Source organism: Miscanthus floridulus, chromosome 4 (assembly GCF_019320115.1).
Source record: "Miscanthus floridulus cultivar M001 chromosome 4, ASM1932011v1, whole genome shotgun sequence".
In the NCBI taxonomy this organism is placed as follows: Eukaryota; Viridiplantae; Streptophyta; class Magnoliopsida; order Poales; family Poaceae; genus Miscanthus; species Miscanthus floridulus.
In genome coordinates, this window is record NC_089583.1 from 98274472 (window position 1) to 98289938 (window position 15467).

The 15467-nt window shown below is 48.0% G+C and overlaps 1 pseudogene; it reads left to right on the forward strand.

Annotated features, from left to right (window-relative positions):
- Positions 1-15235, forward strand: part of LOC136548888 (receptor-like serine/threonine-protein kinase SD1-8) — a 115420-nt pseudogene extending 100185 nt beyond the window's left edge.
- The last annotated feature ends 232 nt before the right edge of the window (positions 15236-15467 follow it).

Consider the following 15467-nt stretch of genomic DNA (forward strand, 5'->3'; position numbering starts at 1 on the left):
ACCATGGTGAGACTGTCCTCTTGCGCATCCCGCCCTTGCAAAGCCTCCATGCGAGCCCTCTATGCCCATCGATTCTTGTCCAAAGGAGGAAAGAACCGCATGGGGGTATAGGCAATGGGCTCCTCATAGATCTGGTAGAGGTACCGCAAGGCTTTGCAGGCCACAACCTGGTAGGTGTCGATGAAGCAAAACCCAGTTGTGGTCACACTCTAGGCTTCAGTGAGGTCGAGAAACTCTTCACTCTTCCTGATGTAGACGGTAACCTCACACCACTCGGTGCCATGCTCCTCATACTCACGGCCCTCATACTCGGGACGATCTTTGACTCCGAGCTTTTGCACGGTGGCATGCAGGATTCTAGGAAAACCCTCAACATTCAGGTAGTAGGTCCTAACCTAGGCTCCTACCATCTCTGGCGGTGGTTGCAAGGAAGGCTGAGCGAAAACCTGGCTCAAGGAAAAGCCAAACGAGCTAAAGTGTGCCAAGGGGTGGTACCAATGGCTAAGTCAGGCTCTACTTATAAAGGCGGAGTGTTCAGTGGTCCTGGCGTGGTTCACCAGGGTTCTCGCGTGGGATCACTACGACGAATCGACCAAATTCCACGCGTTCAAGGCGAGCAACGTGCGATGCCATTACTGACTAGTACGACTGTAGGGCAAGGGTCCAACAAGAGTGCAGAAAAGGGATACGGGGAGACGTGGGTCATGACCAGCGTGAACCATGGGCGAACACAAAACACGAAGCCACAATGCAGACCTAACTCTAGAATAGGAATGAGTTAGTCATGCACAATACGACACGCGTGACACCTATGGATGGCGTATCTACTAGCAATACAGTACTATAATGCACAAACATGATATGCATGAATGCACGTCTTATACGTCCTTTCACTGTTGCCAACATATAGGGCAACCATTCTCAGAGTTTTGGCACATCGTTCTCTCCCTGTAGCTAGTCGATACTATCGGACTATGCTTGAGTCAGTGTACGTGTAGGAACTTGATTAAGCCTACCTAAGTTAGGAGAGTGCCATCTAGCCTGGATACATAATCATAGTAATAGGGCTACTTATATAACTTCGCATACAAACATCCTAACTTTTTGCAAACTGGGTTGTCAAATATTAGTTTAGAAAATGTTTTAGAAGCCTTATTTCCTCATTTGCGCTCTGATACCACCTGTGGAAGAACCGCCTAATATAATGCCTCACAGGAGTGTTTGTCTTTCAGTAGACACTAAGCACTCGAGGGAGAATACTAAATTACTTGGTTCCGTCGGGCACACCCCAGGGGAGAACCCGAAAATCCACATTTTTGCCATCAGGATCACAAATGAGGGGATAAAGCTTACATCATCATTAACCATTTCTTACATCACTTTTAATACAATATTAGAGTATAATATTATTTATTATAACAGCGGAATGAATCATATTATCAGAGTTATGAGCAATTTAATTGAACAACGGAATATAAACATGTGACCAGAATTACAACGAAAATAAATATCTAATCATGACATGATGAAGTATTGTTATATAAATTACGACAACAGATTATGAAAGCTTTCCTTATAAAAGCATTTGGTGAGAGTTATAAATAACAACTACGATCGCAGCGTAAAGGAATCCTCGCTGAGCCCACCAGGAGGAATCCACACACAAGAGTCAGCTTAAGCATCCACCTATCACTTGCAACAGGGGGAATAAAACCCTGAGTACTCAATTGTACTCAGCAAGACTTACCCAATAGGGGAAAAGAAAAGACTCCAAGGATATGCAAGGCTATCTGGCTTGTGGGTTTATTGCATTTGCAGGAAGCATTACAAAGCGTGCGTCCTTATATTCGATTTTATTAATAGGCGTATTGGTTCATTAACTACCATTCTATGTAAGCACATGTGCTACTTTCAAGCAGGTGGTAAGCAATTGGATTTCCTTTTTCCATCTTCCATCTTTTCTCTTTCAGTTCTTACTACGATGCTAAACCGTAGACAAGTCGTACCAAATCGTCCGGTGATTCACGAATCAATGCCCCTAGCTGGGTACCCCGAAAACACATGCCCCGCTTGTTCCCTAGGCCCAAGCAGGACCAACCCATCACTCTCCTATCTTGGGTGTCTAGGTCCCCGTCCAAACTGGGACTCCAAGCCCCTACCCCTGAGTCCTAGACTCAGTGCGGTGCAAGGACCTCCTCCACCAAAAACAAACCCTGACAGTCGGTCCAAAAAGAGCCGGATCCGCGACAAGAGAGCAACAAGTCTTCTAAGCGCCCATACACAAGTATGTGCTCAGGATAATAAGTCTGTGACCTGCCTAGAGTCATATGCAACGATCGGTCCTTAACCGACCAGACAGGGAAAAACAGTATAACCAAGCTATGCCCCGTGTCCACGGCGACACAACTCCTTACACTCACCAATACCCAAACCATATCCCTGCCCGGTCACCATTTTTCTGTTCCACCATTTATATTTTCCAAGTGATAGTAATATATTTTCTATCTCTCGCGAGTGACAGACAATCACTCGACTTCTACCGGAGTCCTGTAGCATAGCATTCTACATGATTCTGTCATACTAGTAAGACTTATAGGATAAAGATATATGTGCAAGTGGGTTTCAATCAACTCCTTAAAACTTCATGCACAAATATAATTTAAACTATAGAAAAGTAGGGGTTATGCACCGGGGCTTGCCTGGGTAAGATATATTTAAAGTTAGTATCTGCATCTTCAGAACATCCACCATCAACTGAATAGGAAGCCCATTGCATCATCTTTGGATTTCCAATCATCCTTCAATCGATCCGTTGATCCATCATCGTACCTATACGATATGCAATGCGATACAATGCAAAGACATAATTAATCGATTGCAACCGTGACTCATAAAATACGATTTACGCCTCTCGAGTTAATGGGCTAGCTCTAACGACGACCGTAGTTAGCTACGTATCCATGTTGTCGAATCAAGGCATTATTTCCCAATAATTATTTTAGTTATACAAACCCAAGTTGTTTCTTTATTGCATTCTATCGATTTAACCTTTATTCGGAATAGGGCATCGTTATCTATTTAGCAAGCTAATTATTTTGGAACCACTTTATCACAACAATTCCTACCAGTTATCTTTTTATAATATTAAGTACCATAAATTAATTTTATAGCTTCCAAGAATATTAGCAAACTATGGGAACAAATTATACTAATAGGTAGATCATGATTTTAGGAATCTAACAAAATTAGTTTCACAATTTTATGATTTTTATTTGATTTATTACAGATTTACAAGCTTCAGCCATATTAAATAAAATAGCAAGCTCAGCAACCCACAGCCGCACAAGGCCTAGCCGGCCATCAGCCGGCCCAGCGGCGGGCAGGCAGTGGCCCAGGCGGCGCACGACCAGCGTGGCCTAGGTGCAGGCCACAGGCCAGCCCAGCAGGCAGGAGGCGGCCCACGCTGCGTGGAGCAGGCCGTGACCGCAGAGGCATAGGGCGAGCGGCCCAGGCCAGCCCAAGCACGCGACGGGCCCAGGCGGGCGACCACAGGCCGGCCCAGTGCTGGCAGGTGCACATCACATTTGCGAACAGGCCCTCGTACTTTCTCGAAATAAACCCGCAGGACATTGGGACTATTTACTTGAGTCATGTATTTAGCAAAAAGGACCCGTATAATTCTTTTGCTTGGATATATACCCTCCTCACCTTGCTTCTTCAATCTCAGAATAGAGCATCGTCAGGGGAGGAGCACCGACCAGCACTGCATGATAGCCCAATGGCGGTGGCTGAGGAGCGAGGAAGGGAAGCGGAGTTGCTGGCATGGGTAGCGAGGACACGGCTGCGTTCGGCATGGGCGTGGAGGGACTTGGCGCGGGACGGCGTGGCAAGGATGATGCGAAGCGGAGCTCCATGGCGGCGGATGCGCCGGCACGCGGGCACTGTGAAGCCACGGGGGAGCCGACACCAGCGACGTCCAGCCAGCGTGGGACGTGAAGGTGGGTAGGCGCTGTGGCCGTCACGGCCGTAGTTGCGGGCTAATGCGGCGATGGGCACACCACCGACCACGGGCAACAGGCGGACTGTGCGGATGACGATGAGCGAAGAACAGACGAGACACGGAATGGTGCTACAGGACGGCATCCACAGCGACATCGGCGGCACGGCTGGCTCTAGGACGGCGATGGAGGTGAAATGGCACCAGTGGCTGACGACATCCGGGGCTGCAGCACGGCGGCTCTGGTGCGGACCGAGGCAAAGGGGCGCGCTCACATGCGGTTGGAAACGTGGCGCGGGACCGCGCGGTCAGCCGCGTGGAAGGGAGGACGGCGCTGAGAGCTTGACCAGCAGCGGTCGCGGTGCATGGGGCGTCGTTTGGTCGTCCACGCGAGCTCGAGCGCAGCGGGGCTCGCTGCTTTGCGCGTGCTGTGGCCAGCAATGGAAGCAGTGCAGGTGCCAGCGGGGTCACCCCAAGTCGTTTGGTTTGCTGAGGGGGTGCACGCATGCAGTGCGGCACTCCAGGCGTAGCGGTTGCACAGCGGCAGCACGCGCATGAGAGGAGGAAAAGGCGCGGCCGGGGCACACACGATGGCCACACGTGGCCGCGGCACGGGGAAAGGTGCGCCAACAGTGGAGACGGAAATGGGGAAGTGGCGTGCTAGACTCGGCCAAGGGAGATGGCCGGCCACGGCGCAGCACAGACGAACCGGCAAACAGGAGGCACGGCGACGGTGTGGTGCGCGGCAGCAGCGTGGGAGGAGAAACGAGGAGGGCGCTGGTGTGGGCGTGGCCCCTGCGATGAGAGGCACGAGGACGATGGAGGCGCTGCGGTTGCGAGGTGGAGGACACGGAGGAGCAACGACGGACGGGGCTTTGGCTTCGGCGCTGTGAGGCAACGCGGGGTAGTGCGATACAGCGCGTAGCAAGCCGAGGGAAAGAATAAAAGCAAGCAGCGGTGGTAGCAGCTCGGCTTGCAAAAACAAGACATAGACAGACAGACAAGACCAAGAGGCAGGCGGAGGCAGCAAAAGGACAGGGCGTGGCAGAGCAGGACCACATGCTCCACGCGCTACGGGACGAAGCAGAGAACGACGTGGCCAGGGCCGACCGGCCGGACCGGACTAGGGGGAAAACATCCGAGCGGAATGGCATAGAGGCGCACCGTGCCCCGTGCACGAGCAAAAAGCTAATCCAATAGGCTGGTGGCCTACCCAGTACGAACATTGCTAAGCAAATTAGTAGAGATGGGGAAAGATGACAATTTACAAAGCACAGTGATGCTCAGAGCCGAATCCCATTTTTTTATCGATGACGTTGTTACATCGCTCTCACTGGAGCCACTATATTGGCATGTGCGTCCGTCGGTCGTAATGTGTATATATATATATACAAGTATATATACATATATATATATATAACGGTTGCGCTATATATATATGTATATCGTTCTATTTGTTAATGGATTCTATTTTTATTTATAAAAGTTGCTTTTTATGCTTAATCTAATAGAACAAGCCGTTCGTTATCGATTGGCCAAAATTGTCGTTCGACATTCCTGAACATCTTTACGCACTGCGTACTTTAACTTGAGCGTTTAATTCGAGTCCGCGAAACTAAGTCACATAAGATTCGCTTATCGCCTCAAATACGTTTTAAATTAAAAACCCGAGAAACTCGTTTCGAAAATTTTTCTTAGGCCTAAATTGCGGTGCTAAACAAGCTCGTAACACCAGGGGTGTTACATGTAGCATAGCATTCTACACGATCCTGTCATACTAGTATGACTCATAAGATAAAGATATATATGCAAGTGGGTTTCAATCAACTCCTTAAAACTTAATGCACAAATATAATTTAAACTGCAGAAAGTAGGGGTTATGCACCGGAGCTTGCCTGGGTAAGATATGTATTAAAAAGTTAGTATCTACATCTTCAAATCCTACACCATCATCTGGATAGGAAGCCCATTGCATCATCTCCTGGAGAGAATACCATTACACCATCTTCGGATTCCCAATCATCCTTCAATTGATCCGTTGATCCATCATCGTACCTATATGATATGCATTGATGCAAATGCATAGATGTAAATAATCAACGACAACCGAAATGCTTAGAAATCCAATCACGACTCATAAGCTAACGAGATAGCTCTAACAACGATCGTACTTAGGCTACATATACACGTTATCGAATAAGACGTTATTTTCCAATAATTATTTTAGTTATATAAACCAAGGTGTTTCTTTATTTCATTCCATCGATTAATCCTTATTCGAAAAAAGCATCATTAGCTACCTAGCAACTGATTATTCTAGAGCTACCAAAAATTACCACGAGTACCTGATATTACCAAGAGCCTACTATACGAAATTCAGATTCAACAATTTATATTTTTACAATATTAAGTATCCCAATTTAATTATATAGCTCCTAAAAATATCATCAAACTATGTGAACGAATTACACCAATAGGTAGATCCTGATTTTAGAGACTTAACAAAACTGGTTTCATAATTTTTGGACAACTACACAAATGTATATTGATTTTACAATTTTTATTCCCGAACTAAATTAGCTACTTGTTTGAGAAATTAAAGGCCAGGGCCATCAACCGGCCCAGCGACCCGGTCGGCCTGGTCCAGCGGCGAGGCCTCCAGGCGAGCGGGCACGCGCAGTGCGCGGCCCAACGCAACGCGGCGGTGGCCCAGTAGGGCACGCGACCAGCCGACCCAGGCGGCACGTGGCCCTGGCGCGTCTGGCGTGGCCCAAGCGGGCGCGCGGCCGATGGCCCAGACGAGGTGCGCGGCCAACGGCCCAGCAAGCGGCAGCGGTCGAGGCGCGGGCATGGCCCAGGAAGCACCAAGTCGCCCCAAGCGCCAGATTGGCAGCCCACGCGGCCAGCCCAACGTGACGACCGTTTAGTAAAAACATCCCTACGTTTCTAACTATTTGTTACGCTACTATTCCTACGAGTCATCCAATTCGCAGTAATCACCCAGGAATTACTCATTTCTTACCCTGGGGTCCCTCTCGTCATCCCCAAAAGCAGAGCACTGATGGGGTAAATCACCGGCCAGCGGCGGGATGGTGCATCCAGGCGTGTGGTCGCGCAACGGTGGTGCACGTGCGCGGGGAAGGGAGTGCGTGGCTGGGCGGTGGCGGCCATGGCTCAGCAAGCTCCATGGCACCAACGGCCAAGGCGTGCTCGCGCGTGGCTGAGGTGCACGCGCACGGGAGAGACAGTGGCGATGCAGAGCGGAGCCCCACGGCGGCAGATGCGCCGGCACGTGGGCACCGGGAAACCATGGGGGAAACGCCACCAGTGACGTCCAGCCGGCGCTGTGGCCGTCACAGCCACGGATGCGGCTGTTGCGGCAATGGGGCGCATCACCGGCATGGTCAGCAGGTGGGGCTGTGTGGACGACGGCGGGCGATGATGGCGCCTGGAGAACAGCTGCTGCGGCGTGGGCGAAATGGCGTGACCACGGGAGCAGTCAGGCGGGCACGACGGCCACGCACGGCTGCGGCAGAAGAGGAAGAAGAGGGGCGCAGTGGTGGTGTGGCGCATAGCTGCGGAACTGAGGGCACGGGCCAGCGTGAGGCCGAGGTGCGCGCGTACGCGAGTGGATGGAAGGCGACAGCACAGGTGGAGCAAGGTGTTGTGGCTCGGTGATGGGAGGGGAACGGCGGGTGCGCATGCATGGCCAGCAGCGGGGTGCGGTGATGGCGCGGTCCGGTCGGGTGCACAGCGCTGACGAGGAGCAGGTAAAGGAGGGCGGTGCGTGCTTAGGTGGCAGAGCGCAGGACGCGGCTGGCAAGGAAAAGGAAGACCTAAGGCTCTGCTATAAATGCTCTGAGCTGCTTGGCATGGAAAAATAATCGGAGACAGAGACAAGACAGGGCAAACAGAGGTAAAGCAAGGGAGCAGACTCGTGAGAGAGAGAGAGAACGGACAAGCAGCAGCAGCTCAGCATTCACGCCATCCATTTCTCCTCTGTACTAGTTCCTGTGTACGTACATGGTTGGTTGGCAATGGGCATGGACACGACTGAGGCCGCAGAGACAAGCGTGGTAGGCACGGACTAGACCGCGCAAGGCAGGCAAAGCAATCAAAGGCGAACAGAGGACTTGATGTGCCGCAGAGTGAAGTGATGGAATGGGCAGTCGAACGGTGACGGTAATAAATGTCAATCAACGAGTACGCTGTACGTCAGAAAAATAACAAAGCTGCTGCTCTCTCTCATCTGTTCGTGTTTATCAAAATAAACTCATGAGTATATATATATCGTTCTATTTATTAATGACTTTAATTCTACTTATAAAAGTTGCTCGTCATGTCGAATCTTAAAGAACAAATCGTTCGATAGCATCGTTATCGGACAGTCCTGAATATCCCTATGTACGGCGTAATTTAACTTGAGCGTGTATTTGAGTCCACGAAACTAAGTCATACAGGATTTGCTTATCGCCTCGAGTACGTTTTAAATTAAAACCCGAGAAAACTCGATTCGAAAATTTTTCTTAGGCCTAAATCGCAGTGCTAAACGAGATCGTAAGGGTGTTACACAGTGATATCAAGATCTAGGGTAGTGTAGGTTCTCTCCATGCCAAATTTGTTGGTACTAGGAATTTATCTCCTCCTCCTCTCTGGTGACGGCGAAAGGGAAGGGTGGAATCGTTTTCTCCATGGTAGCTCTGTTGAAGATGAGAGCGACAACTATGGCGTCAGCAACTTCACCGGCATGACACATGTAGACATCAAGGCGGAGATGATGTCGCTGCCATAGAATAATTTTCTCTAATCTCTTTTCTGTTTTGTTGTGGTTAGATCTGGCCACGATGAAGGACTAACAGGGAGAATAATTTTTAGATCGGTCTTTCTTATTCTTTGGTGGCAGAAAGAAGAAGGAAGATACAAGAAAGAAGCTTCTCAACTTCGCCTATAGGAATGTTGGTCGTTGTTTGTTGGATATCTGTTCTCAGGCCTTTTGTCGAGTGTTTGCCTATACGGTCATCCATACGAAGCGCCATACAAGTTTGGTTTGAGATTTGGAGCTATTCACAGCGTGGGTATAAATTTGGATGAAAATCTGGTTTTGGATATATGTAGTGTATTTCAGAGTGCTTGTAACGTGTTGATGTACCTAGCTATTCACCCTGTTCGCTGATGCTAAAATTTGGCTTATACTGATGCTTATGCTAAAATATTGTAAGAGAAAAATACTGTTCCATGACTGAAAAGTAGTTCTGAGGTAGCTCAAGCGAACATGGCCATTATCTAATATAGTTCTTCTTTGGTCTCAAAAAAATTGCATGCAAAGTACTCCATCCATAAAAAAAAGATTGTAATATTCTCATTTCTAAGAAGTCAAACCATTCCAAGTTTCATCAAATCTATATAAAAAATTAGTAACATATGTGATATCAAATAAATATTATTAGATCAATTATAAAATATATTTCATAATAAATTTATTTGTATTTACAAATGTTGATAAATATTTTCTATAAATTTGGTTAATTTTTTAAAAAAAATTACTCGTCAAAACTTACGAATGCATTTTTTGGGGACTGAGATGGTACCCAGCAATTCTTGCTTTTCATGATTTCACCTGCAAGGTATACAGAAATTCATGCTCTCCGTGATTTCACCTGCAGAAAGTCAGAAACTACATAAGCATCAACGCTGTCAGTTCGGATCTCAGCCCTTGTTTATTTCCACCCTAAAATCCAAAAAGTTGCTACAGTACCTGTCACATCGAATGTTTACGGCCCGTGCATGGAGCATTAAACGTAGACGAAAAGAAAAACTAATTGCACAGTTTGGTGGGAAATTGCGAGACGAACGTTTTAAGCCTAATTAGTCAATGTTTGGACACTATTTGCCAAATAAAAACGAAGGTGCTACAGTAGCCCCAAAATCTAAATTTCGCGAACTAAACCAGGGCTCAATCACCACTTTGCAAACCAGCAGTGAAAGTGGACGGTGATAATCAATTAAAAAAATAAAAAAGGTACAATGCATGGCTAGTGTTGCTGCCATATGCGTCTGTTGTCGCCCACCGCTGCAGGCGCTCGTTCAAAGCCTGCGCCTATGCCGCCATTGAGCTTGCGCGAGGCCCATACCAGATCCAGCCGCGCAAGATGCGCCTCCGCTCGCCGCCGCCGAGGGGTAGGGTGGTCATTGGTGCTGCACGCGCTCCCCGAGCCTACGCCTATGTCGCCACCAAACTCACATTGGGCCCATACCAAAATCTAGTAGAGCGAAGGGGGAGGGCGGGCCGCCAGCACTGCTGTCAGTGACACCTACGCCTGCACTTGTCGTCGCCTGTTGCGGAGCTTGCATCAGGCCCATGCCAAATCTGGCCGCACCAGACGCGCTCCTCTCGTCGCCGCCAATAGAGAGAGGGGGGTGGGCCACCGATGTAGCCTATGCCAAATCTACGCGCCCGATGCGCCTTCGCCCGCCGACACCGTAGAGAGGGAGAGGGGTTCAGGGCCACGCGTAAGGCCCAAACATTGGTGGGCTGTGCGGTGTGCCTTGTTGTTGCTGGACCGTACCGTGTGGAAGCCCAACTCTGTCAAACAGTCAAAGTACAGACGAGACACACAGTCACAGCCTCACAGGAGAGGAGTTTTTTTCCCCCCCTCAAAAAAATAGGAGAGGAATTTTTAGAGTTCATCAGAGATCATGCCCACGACTTTGCCCAGTCATAGGCATACGAATTCCTTAGGTAGCGTTTGGTTAAGAGGCGAGATGGAATGGGACGGTCCTGGCTCTATTTTCTAGAATGGGGTGGACGTGTGGTTCTTGTTTCTGTTTAGTTAGTGGAATGTGATGGTCCTTGTTTTATGTTTGGTTGGGAGGATAAAGTGAGATGGAGTGATCATATCTCCTTTTTGGATGAAGGGATAGAGATAGGATATCAACATATGATCACCTCCCTCATAATGTAGGTATTCTTACCACCTTTTGTATTTAGAACATATTGTTGCCATTACATTACATGCCGTGATTACTTTGTCTCACCATTGTATGAACTAATTCAAAATTAAATTACCTGTTAGCGTGAGGCACATATATTGCCATATGAAATCAACACAGATATATCTAAAAAAGACATTGCCATCTAAAATCATCACAAATATATCTAAAAAAAGACAAATGCACATGTAACATTCAAGTGCACAGTTTGCCATAAAAGGTCTTGACTCACACATGTTAGCAAGTGCCAAGACTACAGCTCATGCCAAGTTCTTGGACACAATACAAGTTCAAGGCTTATACATAACAGTTGAAAGCCTTACAAATAGTATAGGTCTTAACCTACCACATAATATACAAACACATGATAGTAAATTCAAGGCTAGTCACAATATATAGTTCAAGCCTTGGAATTAGTTAATCACGGCTAATTGTCTCATGTGGTGCAAGCAAAAGAAGCAGTGAAGTCACTATTTCACTATCCTGGGAACCTTGCAAGCAAAAGAACCATTGAAGTCCCTATTTCACTGTCCTGGGAACCTCTCAGAGACGAACATAGCCACCCACATCAACTTGTGTTCAAAAGAAAGGTTGTAGAATGCGTGTCCCATGTCTTTGTGTTAGAGTTTGTATACCTTAGGCAAATCACAGATCTGCTGATGGAGAAGGAGGAAGAGCGAGTGAGGATGACGCGCTTCACATTTCCGGACTGTTGTTGTTGGGGAAAATGGAGCAAGACCTGGGTGTTGCTGTTGTTGGGGAAGAGGGAGAGGTTGATGTTGATGTTGATGGAGACGACCGGGACGAGGATGAAGCCGCCGGACCTATGCTGTGCCGCCGCCGCCGAACACAGGGCGCGCTGCCGCTGCGGGGGCCCGTGCCGCGACACCGCCGCCGGTGACGGATGCACCGCCGCCGCCGAGCTTTCTTGAGGTCTCTCTCCGCTCGCGCCTTTTTTCTGAGGAAGAAACGAGTCGGCCTCAGGCGGTGAGGGGTGTGAAGAGCGCGAGCAGAAGGAGAGACTATCCTCGTTCGCTGAAAAAAGTGGAATGGAGAGTCAAAGAATCTAGATCGAATATGCCAGGAGGGACGTCCCTACCTCTATACTGACTCTCATCCAAACACCCCCAATCCTAGGCCCATCCCATCCTACCTCTACAGATAGTTAGATATCCTGTCACTAGTCTGGAACTCTGGATTGCAGCAACGACAAACCATCATGACCACCGTGCGGTCCGAGTCCGACGTGGACAGCAGAAATGTCAACCATAAACGCAGTCTCAAATTCTGAATCCGTAAACGAGTCCACTGAACTTCCAAGCTTCTGCATTATTTTAACTTCTTTGGTAACTGAGCCTGCAGAGAGCTTTCCTGGATGCTGGCATTACCCCAATTCTTTTTGACCGAGTGAGGCAAAATGTGTCACCGATCACTTGTTTTCGCTCATCTCTTGTGTCACCTCGGCATATGGTACAATTACATCACCCAGCTCACCGTCGTGTGGGTGGCCAACAGAGAAACTCCGGCAACAAACGGCCAACAGAGAAACTCCGGCAACAAACAGCACTCCCTCTCCACCAACGCTGGCCCTAACCAGTCCAACCTCGTCCTGTCCGCCGGCGCCGACAGCCGTGTTCTCTGGACGACCAACGTCAACGGCGGCATCCCAACGAGCTCCTCTCCAGCAGCCACAGCCACAGCCGCGGCGGTGCTTCTGAACACCGGCAACCTCGTCATCCGATCCGCGAACGGCACCATCTTATGGCAGTTCGACCACCCGTCCGACACGTTCCTCCCCGGCATGAAGATCCGGATCAGGTACGCGACGCACGCCGGCGAGCGCCTGGTGTCCTGGAACGGCCGGGGAGCTTCTCCTTCGGCGGGGAATCAGACAAGTTCCTCCAGGTCTTTGTCTGGAACGGGACGCGTCCGCTCTGGCGCAGCGCGCCGTGGACGGGTTACTTGGTTTCCAGCCAGTACCAAGCGAACGCCAGCGTCATCGTCTACCTCGCCGTCGTCAACCGCGAGGAGGATATCTACATAACCTACAGCCTCTCGGACGGCACGGCTCAGGCTCACACCAGGACCAGGTACGTGATGACTTACTCCGGCGAGTACCAGCTCCAGAGCTGGAACAGCAGCTTGTCGGCGTTTGCCGTCCTAGGGGAGTGGCCGCGCGGCGGCGGGTGCAGCCGCTACGGCACCTGTGGCCCCAACGGTTACTGCGACGAAACGGAGTCTCCTGTCTCCCCCGGCGTGCAAGTGCCTCGACGGTTTCGTGCCAGCTGGCCAGGAGTGCCGGCGAAAGGAGGCGCTGCGGTGCGGCGATGGCTTCACCACCTTCATGGCCTTGCCGGGGATGAAATCGTCGGACAAGTTCATGCTCCTACGGAACAGGACCGCGGGGGAATGCGCCGCGGAGTGCAGCCGGAACTGCTCGTGTGTGGCGTACGCCTACGCAAACCTGAGCAGCACGAGATCGACGGGGGACGTGACCAGATGCTTGCTGTGGACCGGGGAGTTGGTCGATACGAAGAAGATTGGTGATGTGGTTGGCAGCGAGGCGCTGCACCTCCGGATTGCAGGCATGGATGCAGGTGTGCAACTGTTCTCATCTGAGTTCACTTGGAAATGAATCTTATACGGAAACTAAAACGTTTCAACACGCCCTGATATTTTTAAAATCGTGCTGTATACTCTGCATTGGCTTAATGCACAGATGTAAAGGCAAAGCCCAATGCACTGAAGATCGTGCTGCCTACAGTTTTAGTGAGTACCATTCTGGTGTTCTGGAATTTCCCTTGCATTATGGTTCAAACTGAAAGGTACACAAGTCTGAAATATATACCTGCATTCTTGAACACAACTTTGGAGGAGATGTTGCTTATATATTAATTAATTGTTGGGCACAGGTAATAAAAGAAATAGGACAAAGCATATAAGAAACTAATTTTGGATGGTATGAGTAGTACATCTGATGAACTAGGGGAAGGAAATCTTGTCCGGGACTTTGAATTTCCCTTTGTCGGTTTTGAGGATATTGTGGCTGCAACACACAACTTCTCAGAAAAATGTAAGATTGGACAGGGAGGTTTTGGTAAAGTTTATAGGGTAATTACTTAAGCCAGTAGCTGCTCTCTGCTTTTATATTGCTAATTTCAGTAAATCATCTAACTCCTACATTTCTGAAGTTAATGCTCGGCCGTCAGGAAGTCGCTATCAAAAAGGCTAGGCAAGGATTCTGAGCAAGGAACAGAGGAATTTAGGAATGAAGTTACACTCATTGCCAAATTGCAACATCGAAATTTGGTCCGACTTCTTGGTTGTAGTGTTGAGGGTGGTGAGAAGATCCTGATTTATGAGTATTTGCCTAATAAAAGCTTATATGCTACCCTTTTTGGTATGTTGTAGTAACTAACTCACCTTAAAGATGTTAAAAACACGTCTCAACACACCTAAAGATTGCTTTCATTTGCATATTTATGCAGTAGCTCAAGAAAAATGTGGCCAACACAATTTAATATAATCAAAGGAGTTGCAAGAGGACTTCTTTATCTCCATCAGGATTCAAGATTGACCATTATACATAGAGATCTCAAAGCTGTCCGTGTCGTGAGAACATAGTGAGTAAATATTTAAAGTAGTTGCTCATTTAGTGTGTGAATAAAGTCATCCTCCATGAATAACTGTTTCCAGTGAATTGTTCCAAATAGTGGCTACATGGCTCCTAAGTATGCAATGGAAGTTGTCTTCTCCATCAAGGCTGACGTCTATAGCTTTGGTGTGCTACTCTTGGAGGTTGTGACCGGTATGAGGAGAAGCTCCATTGATCACATCATGAACTTTCCAAATCTTATAACCGACGTGAGTATAATGCCTCTTTGTGAAGTTGTGGAGGATTCTTTTGAGTTACCATGATCCAACTAGTTCTGGCTATGTTTCAGCCATGTAATATGTGGAAAGAAGGGAGGGCCTATTATTTGGCAGATACATCTATTATGGATACTTTCTTGGTAGATAAAGTTTTGCTTTGCACTCATATGGAGCTCTTGTGTGTTTAGGAAAAACCCAGATGATAGACCACTTATGTCATATGTTGTGTTCACATTTGAGAATGGAAACACCGCACTTCCATGACCCAATAGTTCTGCATACTTTGAACAGAGGAGCAATGAAATGGATCAAATAAGACATAAAATTGAGAATTCTGCTAATAGCTTTACTCTCTCAAATATAGAAGGGCAGTAAAGTTAATGATGTATGAAAAAATATCCCCAATATAGCTCAACAAAGAGCAGTGATTATATGTGGTCATGAAATCATTATGTGCCTATTTTTATTTTATTTTTTGGATTTATTAATGTCTCGATGAAATAAGGATGTGCTATTTTTTATATAACATAATAAAGAAAAGAATGTTTGCTTTTATAAATATGTATAGTTTGTGCTTTATTTTAAAAATCAAATTTATGATGTATTC